The following is a 22,757-nucleotide window of genomic DNA, read 5'->3' on the forward strand; positions in this document are numbered from 1 at the left end:
GTGGTGGTTGACCAACAGAGCTGCCTTTCAAAGGCTCTTAGGAGAGCCTTAGAAAGGCAGCCAATGGGACAGCCACAGCGAGTTCCAGCACAGCATGGACTGTAAGGTTCATGTCATGATGGAACAGGGGGTGCATGTAGACAGGAAGGCACACCATGTGCCCCCCTACATGCATCCCAAAGGCCCTGAGGTAATAGGGGTCCTGTTGGGCCCGCTTTGTTGACTCTTCACCTCTCTTGCCTTAGCAGTCTCAACATAGAGGCACCACCAAGCATATTGCGGCCTCAGACCGCCGCGCCAGGGATCGCCGATTCCTGGTGGTTGCAGTGGTCCTAATGCAGTCCGACTACCGTAGTTGTAATACGGTGGTCGGACCACTGGTGCAGCAGTCCCCGACTGCCACTGTACCTCCACTGCAAGTTTGGCCCCCAAACTCTTAATTAGGCCCTAAGTTTAAGATGATAAAAACATAACCTACTATCTCTGCCACAGCAATCACTTCCATATTAATCAAAAGATCGAATCTTTCACCTCATTGTGCTTTATTAACAATCTTCATTAATACAAATGCTTAGAAAGAAAAAAGAGCAGTCCACCTATATATGTTGCAGAGAATATGTCACACCCAGAAATACATTTCCCCTCATTTCCTAACATTGCGCACATAAGCCCTCTTTTTCTGCCTCCCTGAGCTACAAATGCAAAACACTATTATGCTGGTCCAATCATTACACTGGGCAATTTGTTTTGGCGATCAAAGACCTCAAATTCTTTTTTTGATGTTTTTGAAGGGGCAGCTAAACAAATTCCCCAACACTCCTGGCATGCGCACTTGGCCGATCTACTCTTCTTCTTAGGCATTGGCTAGACAGTGCATGTGCTGTCTCTGAGAGACATGTTATGGTCAGTCTGTGGGCTTCAGACTTCCTGTAAGACTACAATTTGCTTGCTCCAGCGTCGCTCTCATATCCTTTGTCCCCATTTGTCCATGGCATGCATGGGTCATGTCTCTTTTTGTGTTTAGCCCTCCCCGAGAGCATGGACCAAGTACTTGTGTCCATCCACTGCTCTCGTTTTATGAGTTGCTTTTTTCTTCGTGTTTGACCACTCCACACAAGTGCTTCTTTTTTTTACAAGCTCCATCTCCTCCCACCTGGGCTACATTTCAAACTGCTACTATTTAAGGAGCTACTTTTTTCTCTGTGTTTGAGCACTCCACACAAGTGCCCGTATCAGAACCAAGTCTTTCAAAAATCAATATGCGTTTTGAAAGCTGATGATCATGTGAATTTCTTACACACACACATTGATCCAAATTGACAATTAACTTTAGTGATTTCAGAAAAAAAACAGGGATACTTGCCACTTAAATATCAATTTTAACTAGCAATGTATGGAACAAAATAGATTTTAGTCATCGAGCCTGCCTTGAGATTTCTTAACCCCTTCACTGCGGTGGCTATTCCGCCGCAGTGCTAAGGGGGCGGGGTGGTCACGCGGCGGCCGCATGCTGGTGACGGAACCGTTCGGTCATCAGCCGCGGTCGGGCTGTGAACATGACGGAGCGGTTCCGTCATGGCCCCGCCCGCTCAATAGAACGCCCAGCGCAGGCGCGGCGGCCGGGCCATGATGGAACCGCTCCGTCATCAGCACAGCGCCACCGCAGCTGATGAGGGAGCGGTTCCGTCATCAGCATAGAAAGGGTTAAACAACGGCTGGAATTCACTTTATCCAACAAAAGTAAAAAGATCATCACTATTTCAGCAATATCGGTCTGTGTTTTGCAAAAAAACACAATACGTACATGAAGTGACATTATGCCCTCCATGTCTTCAATTCGAGTTTTATTTTACAGTGTGATGGGTCCCTCTAGCAAAGAATTCTTCAATATGTGGGGCGCGACTCCCAGGGGGGCTGTGGAGTCTTGGGAAGGGGGTCACACTCTTCATTTGCAAAAAGAACACTTCCCAGACAGCTAATTCTAGTTGGTAAAATGCCCTCCCAGGAGTTTTATTCAGGGGCTCTCCTGTCCTGAGAAATCAAAGCCAGGCAGACAGCTAAACACACCTTTCTACCAGTGTGCTGCTGCCCTGAAAGAAATGCAAATGTGCACAACGAGATAATCTACAAATCCTTCACATTTGCAGATTAACTCGTTGTGCACATTTGCATTTCTTTCAGGCCAGCTGCACACTGGCAGAAAGGTGTGTTTAGCTGTCTGCCTGGCTTAGATTTCTCAGGAGAGTGGTGCTGAAGTTCTTTGAGTGGTAGTGCACAGAATTAACAGAGCTGAGAAGTGCTTGCTTATAACTGTCATTGTACTTACATAGCGCTTACTATCCCTGAGGATACATTACATAGGGTCTGGGTAGTACTAAAATCTATAGGCTCCATTTACAATGAAATGGTGTAGGGCAGAGCCACAAGTATTTTTGCAGCGTTGCCCTATCTAAAAAAGGCCAGGAATGGACTGTATTTATAAGATACTGTCCTTTCTGCCACCGCGTAATTTGGTGCCTAGCGCCAATGCAGGCACCCTTGTACCATGGTGCAAGGGTATCTGCATTGTTGGCAGGATTGTTTTTGTGCAGGAAGGCCCGCCTTTCTGCGCTAAAACATTCCATGGAGGGTTTTTCCTTTCTATGTGTGCTACACATAAAAGGAGGAAACAATTGAGGAGAAATAAAGATATTTATCCTCATTACACATTCCCCGGGGCAGTGTACAGTTTTGACGTATCCTCAGGTTTACAGATCCTTGTAAATCTGGGGATGTGTCAAACCCATGGGAAAACCCACCACAACGCCCATGGAACGCCCCCCTGATGCAGTGTAAGGCAAAGCATCGACTTGCGCTGTGTTGCTTTACACCATATCTAGGAGGCCATGAAAAGCCACACAAAGGGACTTTGCGTGGTCTCGTAGATATGGGTCTCCACTCTGCGCAAACAGAGCGTCATAAAAAGTGATGCAATGGCAGTGCAAGGGGCTTGTAAATAACCCGTATGTTTTGGAAGCAGCCCGTATATTTTGGAAACACCATTTTATCATAAAACATTTTGAATTATAGCATTTTATATCTGATACTGTGTGTAATGCAAGTATAAAATAAAGACACATATTCACAGTGTTTTCTGTCACAGGCTGTGACCTCATACCACTAAAAATACTCAAGTCGCTATTCTCCACTGCACCAACCACAATTTAATTTTGTGGATCTCTGGTTTCACACAGACCTTTTCAGTGCAAGAACGAATAAAGGTTTCTTTTATATTATTTTTATTGTCGTTCTTATATAGCGCATACTGTCACCCTACGGGTATCCTGGCGCTGTGACTTGAACAGATGGACTCAACAAAGACGGGCCCGATTGTTAGTGGAAGGCATTACTCTCCTTTCTGGGAAATAGCCAAGTCTTCAGGCACTTTCTAAAGCAGAGCAAAGAGCTGGTGTGTCTAATGTTTTGAGGTAGCTCATTCCAAAGGCGTGAAGCTGCTGTGCCAAAAGCCCTGCCTCCCATCCGAGATTTCTTGAATCTGGTGGTCATTACTAGATTTGCGTTAGAGGAACGGAGAAGTCTGGTGGGCCTGTACCAGATGAATCTTTCTTGCATAGAGAAAGGGCAGTACTATGCACTGCTCTGTAGACTATGCATAGGGATTTAAAACTGACCCTGTCCCTAATGGGCAGCCGGTGGAGATCTCTAAGGGCCAGTGTAGTAGATGAGCTGCTTTGTCTGTTGAGTACCAGGTTTGCGGCTATAGACTGGATTCTTTGCAACCCATGCAGAATATATTGTGGAGCTCCCAGATACAGGGAGTTGCAATAGTCCAGCCTACTCAGATATTATACTCCTCGCCACTAGTGGTCTGACCTCATTAGGCAGAAGAGGAAGGATCTGGCGGAGCACTTTTAACAAGGCGAAGCACGTACTGATAGTTTTATTATCAACCAGGACACCCAGGTTCCGAACTGTTTTAACTGGGGTCAGGGGGTCATCCTCTGGGGTAAGTCTGAACTCGCATGGCAAACGCTGTAACATTTTGGCAGCCGAGCAGTATACCACCTCAGTTTTCCCCCGTTAAACTGCAAAGAGTTTACTTTGAGCCAGCCAGAGACTCGATGCATGCATTCCTGGAAAGTGTCCATTGACACTGCGTGCTTCCCTTCCAGGGAAAACACCAGTTGGGTGTCGTCGGCGTAATTGACCAGATCTATCCCAAATGATTTTATAATGGGAATCAAGGGGCGAAGATATACATTGAAAAGAATGGGGCTTATTGCCGAACCCTGTGGCACTCCATGGCGCACTGGCGACTTCGATGAGGCAAACGGTGTCATGGTTACCACCTGATGTCTTTCTGAGAGATATGATTGTAGCCATTTCAGGGCACATCCTTTCACACCCAGTCTCTCCAGCATGCCTATCAGCACTGCATGATTTACCGTGTCGAATGCGGGCGACATATCCAGCAGCGCTAATATAGATGAGCTGCCGTTGTCGCCTCGCATTCGTAAGTTGTCCAATACAGTTACCAAGGCTGTTTCCGTCCCGTGGCCTGGACGAAAGCCAAACTGATCCGATCCCTATCCTGTAGGTGGTTAGCTTCAAGATAGCTTGAGAGGGACTTGCTAACCACCTTCTCCAAGGTTTTTATAGGATAAGGCAGGAGAGATATAGGCCTAAAATTAGCTAAATTCGTTGGGTCCAGAGAGGGCTTCTTGAGCAGGGGGGTAACCACTGCCTGTTTCCATACCTCCGGGACCGCAACTTCTTCCAAGGATTGGCGAAAAATCTGTTGCAACCAGGGGAATACTTCTGGCCCGATCTTCTTCCAGATTTTATGTGGTAGTGGGTCTAGAGGAGACCCTGAGCATATACTCTGTGCAACACTGTTAAAGAGCTCTTCGGTGAGTGGTCCATTGATGTTTCTGCCCAGGATTCCTCTACTAATATCTGGGATAGTGTCTCCTGGCTGCTGGTATTATCAGGATTAAAGCCTCCAACTATTTTGGCAATCTTTTCATCGAAGAAGGCAGCGATTTTGTCGCAGAGTTTCTGCAATGCGGCCACTTTGTTGCCCATGCACATGGGACTGGAGAGATCTCTTATGATGTTAAAAAGGAATTTTGTAATGTTGGATGCTTGTAGAATTGAGCTGGCATAAAAGAGTGCTTTAGACTTAGCTATGGTCATCTTGTATTGAGCCTGCACTAACTTCAAATGTTTCTTATTTGATTCTGAGTAGGACCTTCTCCACCTTCTTTCAGCCTGTCGGCATGTAGTCCGCATTAGTTTCAGCTCCTCACTGAACCAAGGGCCTGAAGGGTTCCTTCTGTTCTTTATTCTTTTAATGGGGACATGCCTATCTAGGATATCCGTAATATGGTTACAGTAGCTCTGCTAATTCCTGTCCACTGAGTCATCAGGAACAAAGAAGGCCTGATTAAGGAATATTCGATCTGCGCTATTTACATCCAGTTTAGCCCAGTCCCTTCCCTTTCGATAGGTCACTGAACAATTTTTATTGTCTATATAGTTGGGTATAGTGATCCTAAAGTGAATTAATGAATGGTCAGTCCAGTTTAGGGGCAGAATGTCAATCACCTCCGTCTAGGACTGATTTGCAAACACAAGATCCAGCGCGTGCCCTCCTAAATGGGTTGGTTATTGTACTAACTGGTTTAGGCTGAGATTCTCGCTAGTATCTCTCAGATCCCTCAGATGACTCCCAAGGGTCCCATTTTCCCATAGGTTAAAATCTCCTAAGAACAGCACTCTGGAGTGTGACAAAGCCAGAGCAGCAATAGTATCAATCAGTGCCTGATACTGAGTGTCTGAGCCTGGAGGTCTATAACAGACCATGCCGGTTAGTAATCTTCCTTTAGGCTCCTGCAGTGTGAAGCCCAGTAGCTCAATCCAGCAACTTCATCTACCTGTAGGGGTGCAAAGTTCCATCTTTCCTTAAATATTACTCTGAACCTCCCACCTTGTCCAGAGGTCCTAGGTTTGTGAAATATCGTGTATCCTCCTGGACAGGGAAAGCCCAGCTCAACAGATGAGTCTGTGCTAGTCCAGGTCTCCGTGATAAATAAAACATCCAGGTCCATGTCTTCTAATAAACTTGACACTTCCTGATAATGTTTTACCATCGATCTGCTGTTAATCAGGCCACATGTTAAGACAGCACTTGCCTGAGGCAAAGCCACGTAATGTTCCCCTCCCGCTTCCTGCTTACCAATTCTAAGCAGCAGCTCCTTAGAATAACTTATCCTGTCCTTTCCCAAACGGGCAGCGTTGCTGGCACTAGGCACGGCCGGTGCGCGGACGGGCGCAGACGGGCTTGCCTCTGGCGCGCCTCCGGTGCACCATCGGCACGCCCGCTGCGTGCTTGCATTGCCACTCCTAAGTAGTGAGTCGACTGCGGGCCGGCCAGCCACTAGAGCGCTGATCAAGATGGCGCTGGAGTAAGTGCTGTTTACCCTGGCTCCCGCTCGAGTAGCGAGGTGAAAGTGCGATGTATTTTAATGTGCGGGTAAGTGGATGATTCCTGACTGTTCCCAAAATATTTAAAACAATATGACAACAATTTTGAGAATTGTAGTAATCCCCCCACTTATTGCCTCGCTGCAGCAGCAATTACAGCCAAATGCGAGCGTCTAAGGGAAGGTGCTTCCAACACCAACAATCAGCGCGTAGCGTTTCTGTTTCTAGAGGTGTCATAATGTCCTATGGTGCATTTCCCACTGAGTAACAACTTTTAAAATTGTATTTATTATTCATTGAAGTTGCCCGTTATTTTATATATAGCTACCTGATGGTGAAAGACCTCAAAAACATATGTATGTTTTAATTATGATGAATGATGTTCAGCTGCCTCGAGTTACATGCAGCTATAAATGCCAAACTGTCAGCATCCCATGAAATATAGTATTTGATTTGATTTGATTTATGATTTATAAAGCGCGCAATTGCCCATGGGTGTCTTGGCGCTGAGTTGACGTAGGAGACCAGCTAGCTTCCAGTTAGGTATTTACAAGCCTGCAGTGAACAGCCAGGTTTTTATCTCTTTTCTAAATGAGAGTAGCGAAGGGCTGTTTTTGATTGTCGTTGGGAGCATATTCCATGTCGTAGCTGCGTGTAGTAGAAAGCTCCTCCCTCCCCACCGGACCTGTTTAAATCTAGGCATCTGAATCAATTTTTGATGACTGGATCTCAAGGTCCTAGATGGCTCATACCATTTCAAATGATTTATCAGGAATTGATAACCTATTCCAAGGAGGGCTTTGTATGTCAGACACAGGGATTTGAATTTTACTCTTTTTCCTATTGGGAGCCAGTGGAGGGCTCTCAGTCTGTGCGCTATTGGTTCATACTTGCGAATGTCCAACACCAGCCTAGCTACTGCATTTTGTAGACGTTGTAGTGTTGCCAGCTGCTTAACCTGGATCCCAGCATATAGCGCGTTTCCGAAATCCAGCCTAGACAGAGCCAGTGCAGTTACCACTGTTTTGCACGACTCCTGGGGAATGAACGGTAAAGGTTTTTTGATCATTTTCAGAATGTACCAGATGGAAGAGGCTAATTTATTAGTTTGTGCCTCATATGTCAGTTTAGTGTCCAGGAGTATTCCTAGGTTTCTGACCTTATTAACTGGGGATGGACGCTGGCCCAGGCTATCAGGCCACCATTCCTGGGACCAAGTTTGCATGTCTGTCCCCAGCAGCATGATTTAACATTTGTCCCCATTCAATTTCAGGCAATTACCCTGCATCCATTGGATAATTTGTTCCATGCATTTCTCAAATCTATCAGCCGTCTCTTTGACATTGTTTGTAATTGACACCACGATTTGTGTGTGGTCCGCATAAAAGACTGGGAGGATACCACAGTCCCTTATTATTGCAGCCAGGGGTGCCACGTATAGGTTAAATAGAGTGGGACTTAGCGACGACCCCTGGGGTACACCGCATGGAGAACTGAAAGATTTGGATTTTGCCTCTCCCCGCTCCACCGTGAAAGTCCTGTTGGACAGGTAGGAGGCTTTCAGAATTCGAGCCCACTCGTGCACTCCTGCTTCACTCAGATGGCAGAGGAGAGTGTTGTGATTTACCGTATCAAAGGCCGTCGAGAGATCCAGTAAGATCAAGGCGGCCTTTCCTCCGGCGTCTAATATACTCCTAAGTTCCTCCGTGGCCATCAGCAGGGCTGTTTCTGTTCCATGCTCTCCTCGGAAACCGAATTGTGAGTGGTCTAGTATATGTGCTTCCCTGAGAAATTGGGACAACTGCCTGTTCAATAGTTTTTCCAAAACCTTGGCAGCAAAAGGTATTCGTGCAATGAGTCTATAATTGCCGGGTTCTTGTCAGGGCCGGACTGGCATTTGCGGGCACCGGGCATTTCCCTGGTGGGCTGGAGGGGTGGGGGCCGGTTTTGTGGCCGCAGGGGGCCGCTTTTCTTGCAGAGTGCCGATTTTGTAGCAGCGCTGCAAAATCGGCCCTCTGTAAGAAAAGCAGTAGCAGTGCTTTGCGGGTAACAACCCCTCCCCTCCCATTACCATGGCCGGTGGAGAAGCAACCTGCCAGGGCTGGATGCTAGTCTCAGTCCGGCCCTGGTTCTTGTGGGTCTAGGGTGTTTTGTTTTTTAATAGCGGCAATACTGATGCTGATTTCCATGCCTCAGGGAAGTGGCCGGTTTTAATTATTACTGTGAAAAGCAGCCCTAACTGCTCACTCAGTAGTTCGGGGAACAGGTGCATCACCTTACGTGGACCAGGATCAGATGTGCCCCCGATTTCGTAAGCCTAACTACCTGAAGAATCTGTTCGGTGGAAGGTGGTTGAAAGTGGAATGAGTGGCCACTTATAGGTGGTGAGAAGTGGTCATTGGTAGTGTTGGGTGGCCTGAGAGTAGGATTTACTGTCCTTTTGAAGGACTCATATACCCTAGAAACTTTGTCTACGACAAAACTGGCCCAGGTTATTGCAGAACTGTGAACTTATTTCAGTTAGGGCAAAGTTTTCGATTTTTATTAATTTTTTTGACTATGGAGAAGAGTTCTTTGCTCGAGTTTTTTGCATTGCCTATTTTTTGAGTGAAGTATTTACTTTTTTTCTGCTATTATTAGTTGTTTGTAAATGGCCAGAGAGGTTTTGCAGTTCTCTCGTGGCTCAAACTCGTAGTTGAGCCTCCATTTCTTTTCTAGTTTCCTTCAGATTTGTTTTTGCGATTTTAGCGCATTTGTGAACCATGGTTGAGAAGGCATTTTCCTCCTTGATGTATTCTTTTTTTGGGGAACTGCTACTTTTATGGCAGCGTTGATCCAACTTGAGATTTGGTTTGTGGCTATATTAAATCTTTGTCAAGTTCCGGGATTGACTTTGTTAACTGGTCCTCTAGAATATGGGGGGTAATTTTTGACCAACTAGGAGAAAAAGTGTGCTTGTGGGGCGGTGCGTCTGCTGCTATTGATTTTCCTGCTTTTATAGCAAATATTATTACCTTATGGTCAGACCATGGCACTGGTAAGATTTCTAAAAATCTAATATTCTTGTTGGATGTGAAAATCCCATTGAGCGTGTGAACTGTTTCGTGGGTGTTTTGCGTTACGATCTGTTCCATGTCTAGATTAGACAGTGCATCTGTCAGTATTGATTGACTGGTGTCAGAGCTCTTTTCCAGGTGCAAGTTGACGTCACCCGAGACAGTAAAGTCTGCGTTCTTCACACTAGACTCCAAAAAAAGGCTCAGCAGTTGTAGTAGAGATGTTTTTGCCCTAGGCGGTCTGTAAATCAGGAGGCCCTTAAACGTATCATTGTTGGTAATGTTTATTTGAAAGTGCAGCACCCCACAATCAGGATTACCGCCCTCATTTAAGCCCTTGGCCATTAGGGCATTTCGATGGATGATAGCCATCAACCCCACCCCACCCAAGTTTCCCCTTCCTGTCTGCCCTAATTATTGAGTAGCCTTCCGGAATTGCTAGTGCTAGGTCAATATCGGAGGCCTCGTCTGCCCATGTCTCAGTGATGAGAAGAATATTGAGATTTTGGGCTTTTATGAGTTTCGCTATTTCAGAATTATGCTTAACTAGTGACCGTGTGTTAATTAGCCCCGCCCTGATGGTCTTGGTAAACGATCTGTTAATCTGGAAACTTCGGGTGTTCGGCCTCTCCCTCAGGGAGGGATTCAAGGATATGTGACATATTGGGCAAGCTTTCGTTTCAAGCGGCCATGGTAGTTTGGGGCAGGTTAATTTGGTTCTGAGTGCAAGTAACTCGTTTCTAGAGAAGCGGATACTTTTTGGACCTGTCTGAAAATGGATAGGGGTTGTGGCCCTGGGCCTGGTCCAGATTCGGACGGCGCAGACGGGCTTGCCTTTGGCGCGCCTTCGGCTTTTCCTCTAATGCCATGCAATAAAGTTGCAGTCCATGCATTACAGCTATTATACCAAGGGCCACTGGAATTATGTGATTGTGCAGCTGCAGCCATTTTAGCATAATTATAGATGTGCCACATCTGCCCCATAATCCATCATCTGCCGCATAATCTGCTGGTTTTAACAAAAAAAGTTTATTTACTCAAAAGGTTCAAGAGTTACTAAAAAGCAGCAACAGATGTTGCCGCTCAGTAGGAGGCCCTTTGTAAAGCTGTACTGGTCAACTTTGTGTTGCTTATTACTATATTTGGGTGTTAAATGGAAAACAGTACTTACAACACTGTCGGTACAACGCAGTTCCTTTACATCGCATGGGAAACATCCTTCACAATGCAACTTTTACCACGCAGTGCCTTTACGACGCAACTTTTACAACGCAAACCATTACAACGCTTTGCGCTGGGGAGCGCTCTAGGATAGGGAATAAGTTTAATTTACTATCCAACACCTTCCCTAGTGTCCACAGGGACTGGAGTTGGAATAGTAAATTAAACTATTCACTATCCAGCACCCCAAAGCGATATGCGTTGTAAAGGTTTTCGTTGTAAATACCGCGTTGTAAAGGCATGTGTGGTAAAAGCATGCGTTTTAATGTCATACATCCCATCGCATTCACAACTGTGTTGTTATCACACGTTCCATTACATCGCAATTGGTTTCAACGACTTTCTGTAGGGGACACGCTGATGTTGGATTTACAATTCAACACCTTCCCTGCTGTTTCACAAACTGGAGTAGGAATAGTAAATAATACTATTGCTAAGTCCAGCGCACCCCCTACCGCAAGTCGTTGAAACAACTTGCGATGTAATGGTTTGCGTTGAAACAACATGGTTGTAACGACCGCATTGTAATGGAATGCATGAAAAGCGCATTTGTGGTAAAGAGACCTATTCATGTTAAACTGGCACTAATGAGGTGCAACCACAGATTGACAGTTTCACTGGAGAACATTTATGGTTGTCACTGATAAGGAGTACCTGGTTCTAGACATTTTTGTCGAGAGGGGGTGCTTCTGCCTAAAAAATTTGATGGGGTTCTCGGCATCAGAAAGTTTGAAGACCACTGCTCTAGCATCTGAAAATGATTCAGAAAAGGGGGTGGTGATGAACAGAGTGTCTGAATTAAGCAGACCACTCTTACCCAGTCCAAAGATCAGGGCTTGATCCATCACCGTTATTTATCTCACTGCACCATCCCAGCTCAGAACCTGGCTATATGCAAATCAGTCTGTCCCTGGCCCAGTGCATCATGGGAACAGGGCAGACTAAACTACCAAGCCAATTCTTCACCAGAAAGGAGACAAGCTACCCGGGACCGGTTTCTGGCATTTCAGCCTTCTTCGGCCCGGCTTGCTTGAATCCTGATGGTGCAGTGAGAAAGGGACTCATGTCTGAGTATACCCTGCCACACCTATAGTGGCCAAAAATGATTCAGAAAAGGGGGTGGTGATGAACAGAGTGTCTGAATTAAGCAGACCACTCTTACCCAGTCCAAAGATCAGGGCGTGATCCATCACCGTTATTTATCTCACTGCACCATCCCAGCTCAGAACCTGGCTATATGCAAATCAGTCTGTCTCTGGCCCAGTGCATCATGGGAACAGGGCAGACTAAACTACCAAGCCAATTCTTCACCAGAAAGGAGACAAGCTACCGGGGACCGGTTTCTGGCATTTCAGCCTTCTTCGGCCTGGCTTGCTTGAATCCTGATGGTGCAGTGAGAAAGGGACTCATGTCTGAGTATACCCTGCCACACCTATAGAGGCCAAAAACGATTCAGAAAAGGGGGTGGTGATAAACAGAGTGTCTGAATTAAGCAGACCACTCTTACCCAGTCCAAAGATCAGGGCTTGATCCATCACCGTTATTTATCTCACTGCACCATCCCAGCTCAGAACCTGGCTATATGCAAATCAGTCTGTCCCTGGCCCAGTGCATCATGGGAACAGGGCAGACTAAACTACCAAGCCAATTCTTCACCAGAAAGGAGACAAGCTACCGGGGACCGGTTTCTGGCATTTCAGCCTTCTTCGGCCCGGCTTGCTTGAATCCTGATGGTGCAGTGAGAAAGGGACTCATGTCTGAGTATACCCTGCCACACCTATAGTGGCCAAAAACGATTCAGAAAAGGGGGTGGTGATGAACAGAGTGTCTGAATTAAGCAGACCACTCTTACCCAGTCCAAAGATCAGGGCTTGATCCATCACCGTTATTTATCTCACTGCACCATCCCAGCTCAGACCCTGGCTATATGCAAATCAGTCTGTCCCTGGCCCAGTGCATCATGGGAACAGGGCAGACTAAACTACCAAGCCAATTCTTCACCAGAAAGGAGACAAGCTACCGGGGACCGGTTTCTGGCATTTCAGCCTTCTTCGGTCCGGCTTGCTTGAATCCTGATGGTGCAGTGAGAAAGGGACTCATGTCTGAGTATACCCTGCCACACCTATAGTGGCCAAAAACGATTCAGAAAAGGGGGTGGTGATGAACAGAGTGTCTGAATTAAGCAGACCACTCTTACCCAGTCCAAAGATCAGGGCTTGATCCCTCACCGTTATTTATCTCACTGCACCATCCCAGCTCAGAACCTGGCTATATGCAAATCAGTCTGTCCCTGGCCCAGTGCATCATGGGAACAGGGCAGACTAAACTACCAAGCCAATTCTTCACCAGAAAGGAGACAAGCTACCGGGGACCGGTTTCTGGCATTTCAGCCTTCTTCGGCCCGGCTTGCTTGAATCCTGATGGTGCAGTGAGAAAGGGACTCATGTCTGAGTATACCCTGCCACACCTATAGTGGCCAAAAACGATTCAGAAAAGGGGGTGGTGATGAACAGAGTGTCTGAATTAAGCAGACCACTCTTACCCAGTCCAAAGATCAGGGCTTGATCCATCACCGTTATTTATCTCGCTGCACCATCCCAGCTCAGAACCTGGCTATATGCAAATCAGTCTGTCCCTGGCCCAGTGCATCATGGGAACAGGGCAGACTAAACTACCAAGCCAATTCTTCACCAGAAAGGAGACAAGCTACCGGGGACCGGTTTCTGGCATTTCAGCCTTCTTCTGCCCGGCTTGCTTGAATCCTGATGGTGCAGTGAGAAAGGGACTCATGTCTGAGTATACCCTGCCACACCTATAGTGGCCAAAAACGATTCAGAAAAGGGGGTGGTGATGAACAGAGTGTCTGAATTAAGCAGACCACTCTTACCCAGTCCAAAGATCAGGGCTTGATCCATCACCGTTATTTATCTCACTGCACCATCCCAGCTCAGAACCTGGCTATATGCAAATCAGTCTGTCCCTGGCCCAGTGCATCATGGGAACAGGGCAGACTAAACTACCAAGCCAATTCTTCACCAGAAAGGAGACAAGCTACCGGGGACCGGTTTCTGGCATTTCAGCCTTCTTCGGCCCGGCTTGCTTGAATCCTGATGGTGCAGTGAGAAACCGGTCCCCGGAAGCTTGTTTCCTTCCCAGTGAAAGAATTGGCTTGGTAGTTTGGTTTGCCCTGTTCCCATGATGCACTGGGACAGGGACAGACTAATTTGCATGTAGCCAGGTTCTGAGCTGGGAGGGTACAGTGAGCTAAAAAACGGTGATGGATCAAGCCCTGATCTGCTGATTGGGTAGGAGTATTCTGCTTAACTCAGAAACTCTGTCCATCACCACCCCCTTTTCTGAATCGTTTTGTCCACCATAAGCGTGGAAGGGTATACTCAGATGTGAGTCCCTTGCTCATTGCACCATCAGGATTCAAGCAAGCCGGGCCGATGACGGCTGTAATGCCAGAAACCGGTCCCCGGAAGCTTGTTTCCTTCCCAGTGAAAGAATTGGCTTAGTAGTTTGGTTTGCCCTGTTCCCATGATGCACTGGGACAGGGACAGACTAATTTGCATGTAGCCAGGTTCTGAGCTGGGAGGGTGCAGTGAGCTAAAAAACGGTGATGGATCAAGCCCTGATCTGCTGACTGGGTAGGAGTATTCTGCTTAACTCAGAAACTCTGTCCATCACCACCCCCTTTTCTGAATCGTTTTGTCCACCATAAGCGTGGATGGGTATACTCAGATGTGAGTCCCTTGCTCATTGCACCATCAGGATTCAAGCAAGCCGGGCCGATGACGGCTGTAATGCCAGAAACCGGTCCCCGGAAGCTTGTTTCCTTCCCAGTGAAAGAATTGGCTTGGTAGTTTGGTTTGCCCTGTTCCCATGATGCACTGGGACAGAGACAGACTAATTTGCATGTAGCCAGGTTCTGAGCTGGGAGGGTGCAGTGAGCTAAAAAACGGTGATGGATCAAGCCCTGATCTGCTGACTGGGTAGGAGTATTCTGCTTAACTCAGAAACTCTGTCCATCACCACCCCCTTTTCTGAATCGTTTTGTCCACCATAAGCGTGGAAGGGTATACTCAGATGTGAGTCCCTTGCTCATTGCACCATCAGGATTCAAGCAAGCCGGGCCGATGACGGCTGTAATGCCAGAAACCGGTCCCCGGAAGCTTGTTTCCTTCCCAGTGAAAGAATTGGCTTGGTAGTTTGGTTTGCCCTGTTCCCATGATGCACTGGGACAGGGACAGACTAATTTGCATGTAGCCAGGTTCTGAGCTGGGAGGGTGCAGTGAGCTAAAAAACGGTGATGGATCAAGCCCTGATCTGCTGACTGGGTAGGAGTATTCTGCTTAACTAAGAAACTCTGTCCATCACCACCCCCTTTTCTGAATCGTTTTGTCCACCATAAGCGTGGAAGGGTATACTCAGATGTGAGTCCCTTGCTCATTGCACCATCAGGATTCAAGCAAGCCGGGCCGATGACGGCTGTAATGCCAGAAACCAGTCCCCGGAAGCTTGTTTCCTTCCCAGTGAAAGAATTGGCTTGGTAGTTTGGTTTGCCCTGTTCCCATGATGCACTGGGACAGGGACAGACTAATATGCATGTAGCCAGGTTCTGAGCTGGGAGGGTGCAGTGAGCTAAAAAATGGTGATGGATTAAGCCCTGATCTGCTGACTGGGTAGGACTATTCTGCTTAACTCAGAAACTCTGTCCATCACCACCCCCTTTCCTAGCATCTGAAAATGGCATATCCCACACAATATCCCATCACATTCTATTGCATTATACAGCACAGGCTGGGTCATAGCGTTTTCTTTCATGACTTTCAGCCATGCTGAACAGCAGCTGAGCTGCTATTCAACATGGCTGATATTGACAACACCAGTAGCTCTGACATTGCCGATACCTATTGGCTTTGCCAGTGCTCGTTTAGCAAGGAGTTTGAGAAAGTGAACACTTCTTGCGTTTGGATAGATGGCATGTGATCTCTTGTGCTTATCTTACTGAATATCTATGATCATCTAGAAATCAACAATTCAAAGTTATGTTCCCATTCATTTCAATAAGAATGAGAATACAGAATTTTGCTTTACAGTTCATTAAAGAATTTACTGTCTACACACGAGAAGTCAGCAACAGTCATAAAAGTCACATCTCTACAACCTACACTGCTTGCAGTAAGACAACGTTCTTCATCACATTGACTTCCATGAGATAACCAACAACTGAAAGTTATCAGTCAAGACTACAGGGAACCTATGGGGAATGAGAGCATGAAAATAAAAAATGGCTAAAATTCAAACGCTCTGAGAGTTTGACCATACAATAAAATGAGAAAGGCAAAAAAAAGCTCATGTGTTGATGAGAGTGTCTGGAAAACGATTGTCCCCTTGGAACACACTCTTGTTTTAGGCCACAAACTACAAGGCTTTGTAACAGCTCCGAAGGCCAATCAAAATGGTGGACTTTGCACTGTAAAAACACCATAATCCAAGATTCAGGCTAAATGTGTTTCTCGTAGTGATTTGAAAGGGTGATACACAGAAACACTAATACATAGGAATTGAACCTTTGTTTGATTGGAAGGAGCCTGCGCGAGGTTCCATGCCATTATTAACAAATCAAAGGTTCACATGGACAGGCTGATGTCACAGATCACACATTTTCGTGCATGAAAATAAATGATGCCCTTCAATTTCAAACAGGTGCCTAGGACAAATTAAGTATTTTTTTATAGCGCCCTACGAATTAGGTGGACCAACCATCATGCCACCAGTTGGCCCATGCTCTATCATGTCATAAGTACTGTCCAAGGATTTTGTGGCATGTTATCAATGCTCACAGTGTCTCTATTGTGCCACACAGCTACCAAAGGAAAGCCACCAAGTGTGTTTTCAACCACTTGTATTGTGGCACAAGTGCTGAAGGGCAGCAGAAACACTACACCTCCGAGGCACTTATAGAAGACTATCACCCTTTGTCATTGGTCTCTGTGGTCATTGGTAATCTACATCTCCAACACGTTTCTGTTCTTTGTACAGAGCCCCATGTTTGAGATGCACCAGCTGCAATAGAAATGTTCTTGAGCGAATGCTTAGCCACTCCTCGCAGCTAGCCTTGTGCCATTCCTTATTATATCTCAAATTTAAAGATCAGAAAGCCATATTGAATTCATTTTTAGAAAAATCTTTTTATTCACAATTTTTACATAATATGCATACCCCGCTCCACCCCACCCCCCACCCACAAGACCAAGATAAAACCATAACCAAAAAAAAAAAAAATATTACTTATATAGGTCTGAAATTAAGCCATATTGAATTCAAATGAGTAAGATAAAAGTTATTTTCTTGGCGCTATATTATTTTGGGTAGGTTCAGGATGCAACTGTTCATACTGAGCACAAGTTATCGGACAATGACTACAGATTAACAAACACAGATCAATGATCATTCTGTGATTCGATCTCCAACAATCTTTGATGGCGAAACACTAATCGATATTGATTCACTAATGACTGTAGGCCTAACCACAGCAATTGACATTGATTATGCGCCTAAAAACAGCTGATGCCTTACAAGAAACTGAAAAGAATATCCAAAGAGGCACGTGGCTTACGCACCCATCTGGCGCACTGCTTAGTGCAGGAATTTTTCCTCACAATAGGCCACTCCTTACATAGTAATCCAATTTTTGAACCAAAAGTAAACCAATAGTTTATGTCAAAACCTTAATTCAAGAAACTGAAGGCATTAAGAAGTCGCAAGCAGTCCATCACTGTAGCTAAAGCAAAGTTCCTCCAATAACAACACATTGACTTGTCCACCAACCTGGCTATATCTACTTTTCATTATATCCAATCTACTATCACTCCTCTCACCAAATTCCTTCCTTGTCTTTCACCCTACAAATGCAACAAATATTCGTCCTTCTTCACTCAAGGAATCCCATCTATCAAAGACAAATTCCATCCCACCTTGCCCTCAGTCACAACATCTCCTACCAAACCCAAAAACACTATTGAGGTCTTTACCACTATTTCCATGGGAGAACTTATCCCTACCATCAAACATCTTAAAACCTCTATTATAAAATCTGTTGCTTCATCATATTGTACTTTGATCAATTCTTCTATATTCACTGGCATGTTAAAGTTCAGCCAAATCAGCCCATCCAGGAAAAAACTGCTTCAATCCCAATTTCCTGGCCACCTAAAGACCTGTCTTTATTTTCCTTTGTCTTGGTAAAGTAATTGAGAAATGGACATTCTCCCTACTCTGAAGCCACATCAGCAAACAGCAGCTCCTGTCAGACCATCAGGTTAGCTTCTGTAACATCTGGACTCCAGAACGTCTTTGAGGATGTGTGTCAGGGTTTAGACACGGTGTGCGCCTACCTGATCTTCAATTCCCACTGAATGTTGTATGGGAGAGATTCTTTTGATATAGTGGATTACGGATGGCTTATTTCGATCTTCATAGACATATGCAAAGCTGGTACTCCTCTTTTCTAACCAAACAATCGCTGTTGGTGAAGACTGTAATCCTTTCCTCGGGGAGTGCTGACATTTTTTCTGGCCCCCCGCTGCTCCTTCTTAGCTCCCACTTTGTTCAATATGTATCATGAGCCACTTGGCTTGCTGTTCAAGGGATCAGTGACTCCATACACTAGTATGTGGATGTCTCCCAAATGTATCTACTAAGTTTCACCATTGAAGATGCAGGGCATTATTTGCAAGGAATTAACGCAGTGTGGTGCCGCAAGCCATTTGCCTGTGCTGTGTTAATTCCGAAGCACAAAGACGCGTCATATCTACAACAATGTGACGGATCCCTTTGCTCTCCCCTGTGTTGGCACACAATTCGCTGCCATGTGCCAATGCAGGCACCCTTGCACCATAGTGCAAAGGTGCCTGCCTTGAGGGCAATGATTGCTTATGTGCAGGAAGGTGTTCCTTCCTGCAAAAAAACAATCTGTAATGGCGTTTTGAAACTTCTATGTGTGCTGTTTAATGCAGCACACTTAGACGTTGCAAAACGACAGTTTTTAAAATTATTGTTTATGTGCAGGTAAGGGACACCTTCCTGCACATAAACAATCACAAGAGGTGATTCCCGCATTCTATGTACGCTGCAAAATGCAACACGCTTGGAAAGAGGAAAAAACAAGGAGAAATTAATACATTTCTCCTCGTTGTGCCTCCCTATGCCTCCCTTGGGAGGCGTAGCATTCTGATGCATTTCCAGGTTGACCATTTCCCGTAAATTTGGAAATGTGTATGGTCCCATGGGTGTTAGGTGTGAACACCCACAGCAACACCCATGGCACGCCCCTTTCATGCAAAGTGTTGCGTGTAAAGAGGTCATATTTACAAGGACACGAAAAGCCGCACAGGTTGGCTTCACATGTGCTTGTAAATATGGGGCAGCAGGTTGTGTTGCCAGAGCATCACAAAAAGTGACGCACAGGCGGTTCAAGGGGCTTGTAAATAAGTCCCTCAGTTCTTTCTCTTCACCATGAAACATAAGAGTACATTCAACCTAAAGCTGCTTGACAAAATTAAAGTTACAGACTTGCTCCATTTCCTCCCATCAACAGTGAAATCTATGTGCTTTACTATGGGCTTCTAGCTTGGGGGAGATGGGAAAGGGATTTTGGTATAAGCTCCCTTTATAAGCTTGGCGATATTGCTGTGAGCCTACCAGGTCGGTTCCAATCAACCAGAGACCGAGCCTTATACACTTTACTTTTCGTAACGAGTCGATTAAACTCCCAAACGACTGCACCTCATTGATAGCGGGTTGTCACCTCAAAATACAGTTGTCCCTTCTACTGACCCCACAGATTTTGTACACCGAGCTTGGTATTGCCCCACTCCCCCCTTAGTCGTCAACCAGATCGAAACCTCTAGTACTCATGATAAATGCAGTGGTTGTAGTTGGCTGAAATGACGTCTGAATAAAAAAAAATGTTGAATCACTAATAAAGCGCATCTAGAGAGGACCCCATGTCTTCTCCCAGGCAGATGTCAACAACTATATTGCAGATCATAGATCATACATTTAAAATGGATAGATAAATAATTTGAAGAAAAACCCTGGACTAACAGTGAATAATGCAATATTCTAGTTGTTTTTGAAGCCACATGTATGTGTGTGTGTGAGTAAATATATATACATATACATATACATGGCATGTGAACAAGGGCTTTGGAAGCCCGAAACGCGTCTTGCCCTCGCTGTTTTCAACCCTTGGACAATAAACCATCTGTGTATCCAGTTCGTGGTCCATCTCCTTATTGCCTGGAGGGTTCTGATTCTCACAAGAACCAGTAGTGGCTGTCTTTGGAGTTTGCGCTGATACATATACATATATATATATATATATATATATATATATATACACATGTGTATACAAACATGAGGTGCACAAATAGTGTTAAGAAACAAAACTCTATGCTCAGAAGTACTTATATTCAGAATTACTCAAGCTCAAGGCGACCACTTTTTAGAATCTTTTCCAGCAGCCAACTCTCCGGTCTAAAAATTGAAAATACACCACAGACACTTGACTCTGAAGAACAACACTCTAGGGGCCAGATTTATCACTTACTCATGCAGCACAGTGCAGCAACGCAAACGCAGCGCTGCGTGAAAAGGAGCGAGGAGAAGAGGGCTAATATTTACAGAAATGTGGTGCTCACTTCCCTTTTCCCCAGCGTCGGCGATGAAATTAGCTGCTGTGCGCCACAGAGACACCTTTGAGCCATAGTGCAAGGGTGTCTCCGTGAGTGTAGTATAGATTTTGTACTGGAAAGGTACCCTTCCAGTACAAATGACCATGTTTAGACTAACTTCAACCCTTTTACCTCTTTGTATGGGTGCTGTAATTTACAGCACATGTACAAAGTCGGAAAAGGAAGGAAAAATGAAAGCATTTCTCCTTCGTTGCGCCTTCTTCAAAAGGGCACAGTTTTCTGATGCTAAACCCTGTCTACTTTATTTAGTAAATATGGTTCTGCGTCAGAAACCTTGGGTGGTTACATGGGAACGCCCCATGCATCACCCATAGTACGCCCACCTGTCGCTAAGTAATGCAAACCAGCGCTATGTGCTGCTTCGTGTTACTGTCCCAGTGGTAAACAAGTTTAGCTCTGGGAAGTAAATCAGAAAAAAGAAAAATGCGCTGATTTTCGTCACTTTTATGATACAAATGTAAATGTATTTGAGCTTATATAGCGCACAGCTACCCGCAGTGGGTTTCCCGGCGCTTGCTTGGGGAACCCGTCCTGGTATTCCCCTGTGAGATAACCCCGACAGGGTATCCACAAGGTGAAAGCCAGGCATCCCACCGCGAGGGGCCGTTGTGGAGATTAAGCAAGCTATTGCCCAGAGTCGCAGAGTGTGAACCCGTGAGTCGAGAAGGCACCGGAGCGAGAATTATCGAGTCCGTGGAATTTTTAGCCCAAGACCCGCCAAGGCAGGGAATTGAACCCTGGTCCAGGGCCGATCTCAGCTTCCGGGTCTGCCGCCTCTAACCCCTGAGCCACACTTCTCATAAAATCTTAGTAAATCTTCCCCCTGAAACTCCCTGCTTCACAAGAAAAACCCATTGGCATATCTGGGTTGTATTGTCAGGAGAGTCAGGTTATCTGGACAACTTAATAGTATTTTCCCTTCTGCACTGTGCATAACAAGCAGCTGGCCTGTCAACAAAAATCTAAATCTAAATTCAAATTGTTCAATCCTGCCGCACACTGCAGGAAGCCACAACTGGAATGGATCTCTGCGGGACTGGTTGTGTCACAGCAGCCCACCCTGCTCTGAAAGCAGACCCTTAACTCGCAGCCAACCAGGGGAATGCCAGAGTGACAGGATAACAGGCAATACTTTCAATCATTCATGATTTGTCATGAACAAGAAGAAGAAAGGAAATTGTAATTTTCTCTGCAATATGAGCTGGCTTCTTGTAGGACCGTAAAAGCACAACTGTGGCCTAGTTGAGACATAAACAAAATGTATACCTTTCTGAGAAGGTTGCTACGCCTACTTGTCAGAAAGCAATACCAGTGAATAGACATGGCACCCCCATATCGGGTATGGAAGTAATGGCCTGGCAGGCTAGGAATTTAAAGCTCCCTTTCAATCATAGATATTAGATCCTGTTTGGCAATCCCCTTTCAGGATTCTAGAATTCCCCAGAACTTTAAAAATAGCAAGTCATTCATTGTCAACCATATTGAGCGACAAAGTCCATGTCCGCGAAGCATGCTCCTGCCATCAGAGCAGGGCAGCTGGCAGGCCAAGTATTACAAACCAGAAAAACTGGTACCTGCTTGAGATCTGATCATGCTGCCCTGCTAGAAGGCTGCCTGCAGCGGTGCATTCATGTGTGCACCGCCTGCAGGCATGTCAGACTGGCTCTCTAGTTTAGTAAACCCTAAAATGTGAATCATAACAATGAAACCTTCTGTTCCTGTACCTATTAAAAGGTGCGCCCGGTGCAAACAATGAAAGTGCACCCAATTGGGGTGAATGCACTGCCCTCAGGGCAGCCGCGAACTCTGCTGCCCCCGGAACAGCGCGCTCATGTTAAAACATGGAGCAGCTGCCTCTCCATGTTTTCACCCCTGCTCTTTTACAGGGGATTAGAGATAGACTGCACCTGCCTGCAAGGGGAATCTGGGGGGTACATAGGACCCCCTTCCCCCCTCCAGAATGTGAGTGCACCTCTGAGAGCTTCTTTGCCTCTGCGCCCACGTCCGTAATATGGCGCGGGTGCAGAGGCAAAGGAATTCCCTCATTTGCAGAGGGCATGCCCCTATGCAAATAAGGAAACACAGGCTGAAGGTAGCGCTGGTGCTTTAAGTGCGGCAGCGCTATTGGTATTACTAAAGGGGGTGCATAAGCATCCACGCCAATTCCACCCCCACGGCACTTACTGTAATATGGCCCCTGAGTGTAGGGGCAGGTGAGGTATTGACATAA

General features: G+C 45.8%; 1 protein-coding gene across 1 annotated transcript in view; it reads right to left on the minus strand.

The window, feature by feature from the left end:
• Nucleotides 1-22,757, minus strand: part of PDILT (protein disulfide isomerase like, testis expressed) — a 316,066-nt gene that overhangs the window by 163,241 nt on the left and 130,068 nt on the right. The window lies entirely within an intron of this gene.

The sequence above is a fragment of the Lissotriton vulgaris genome, chromosome 10 (genome assembly GCF_964263255.1).
Source record: "Lissotriton vulgaris chromosome 10, aLisVul1.2, whole genome shotgun sequence".
Classification (NCBI taxonomy): Eukaryota; Metazoa; Chordata; class Amphibia; order Caudata; family Salamandridae; genus Lissotriton; species Lissotriton vulgaris.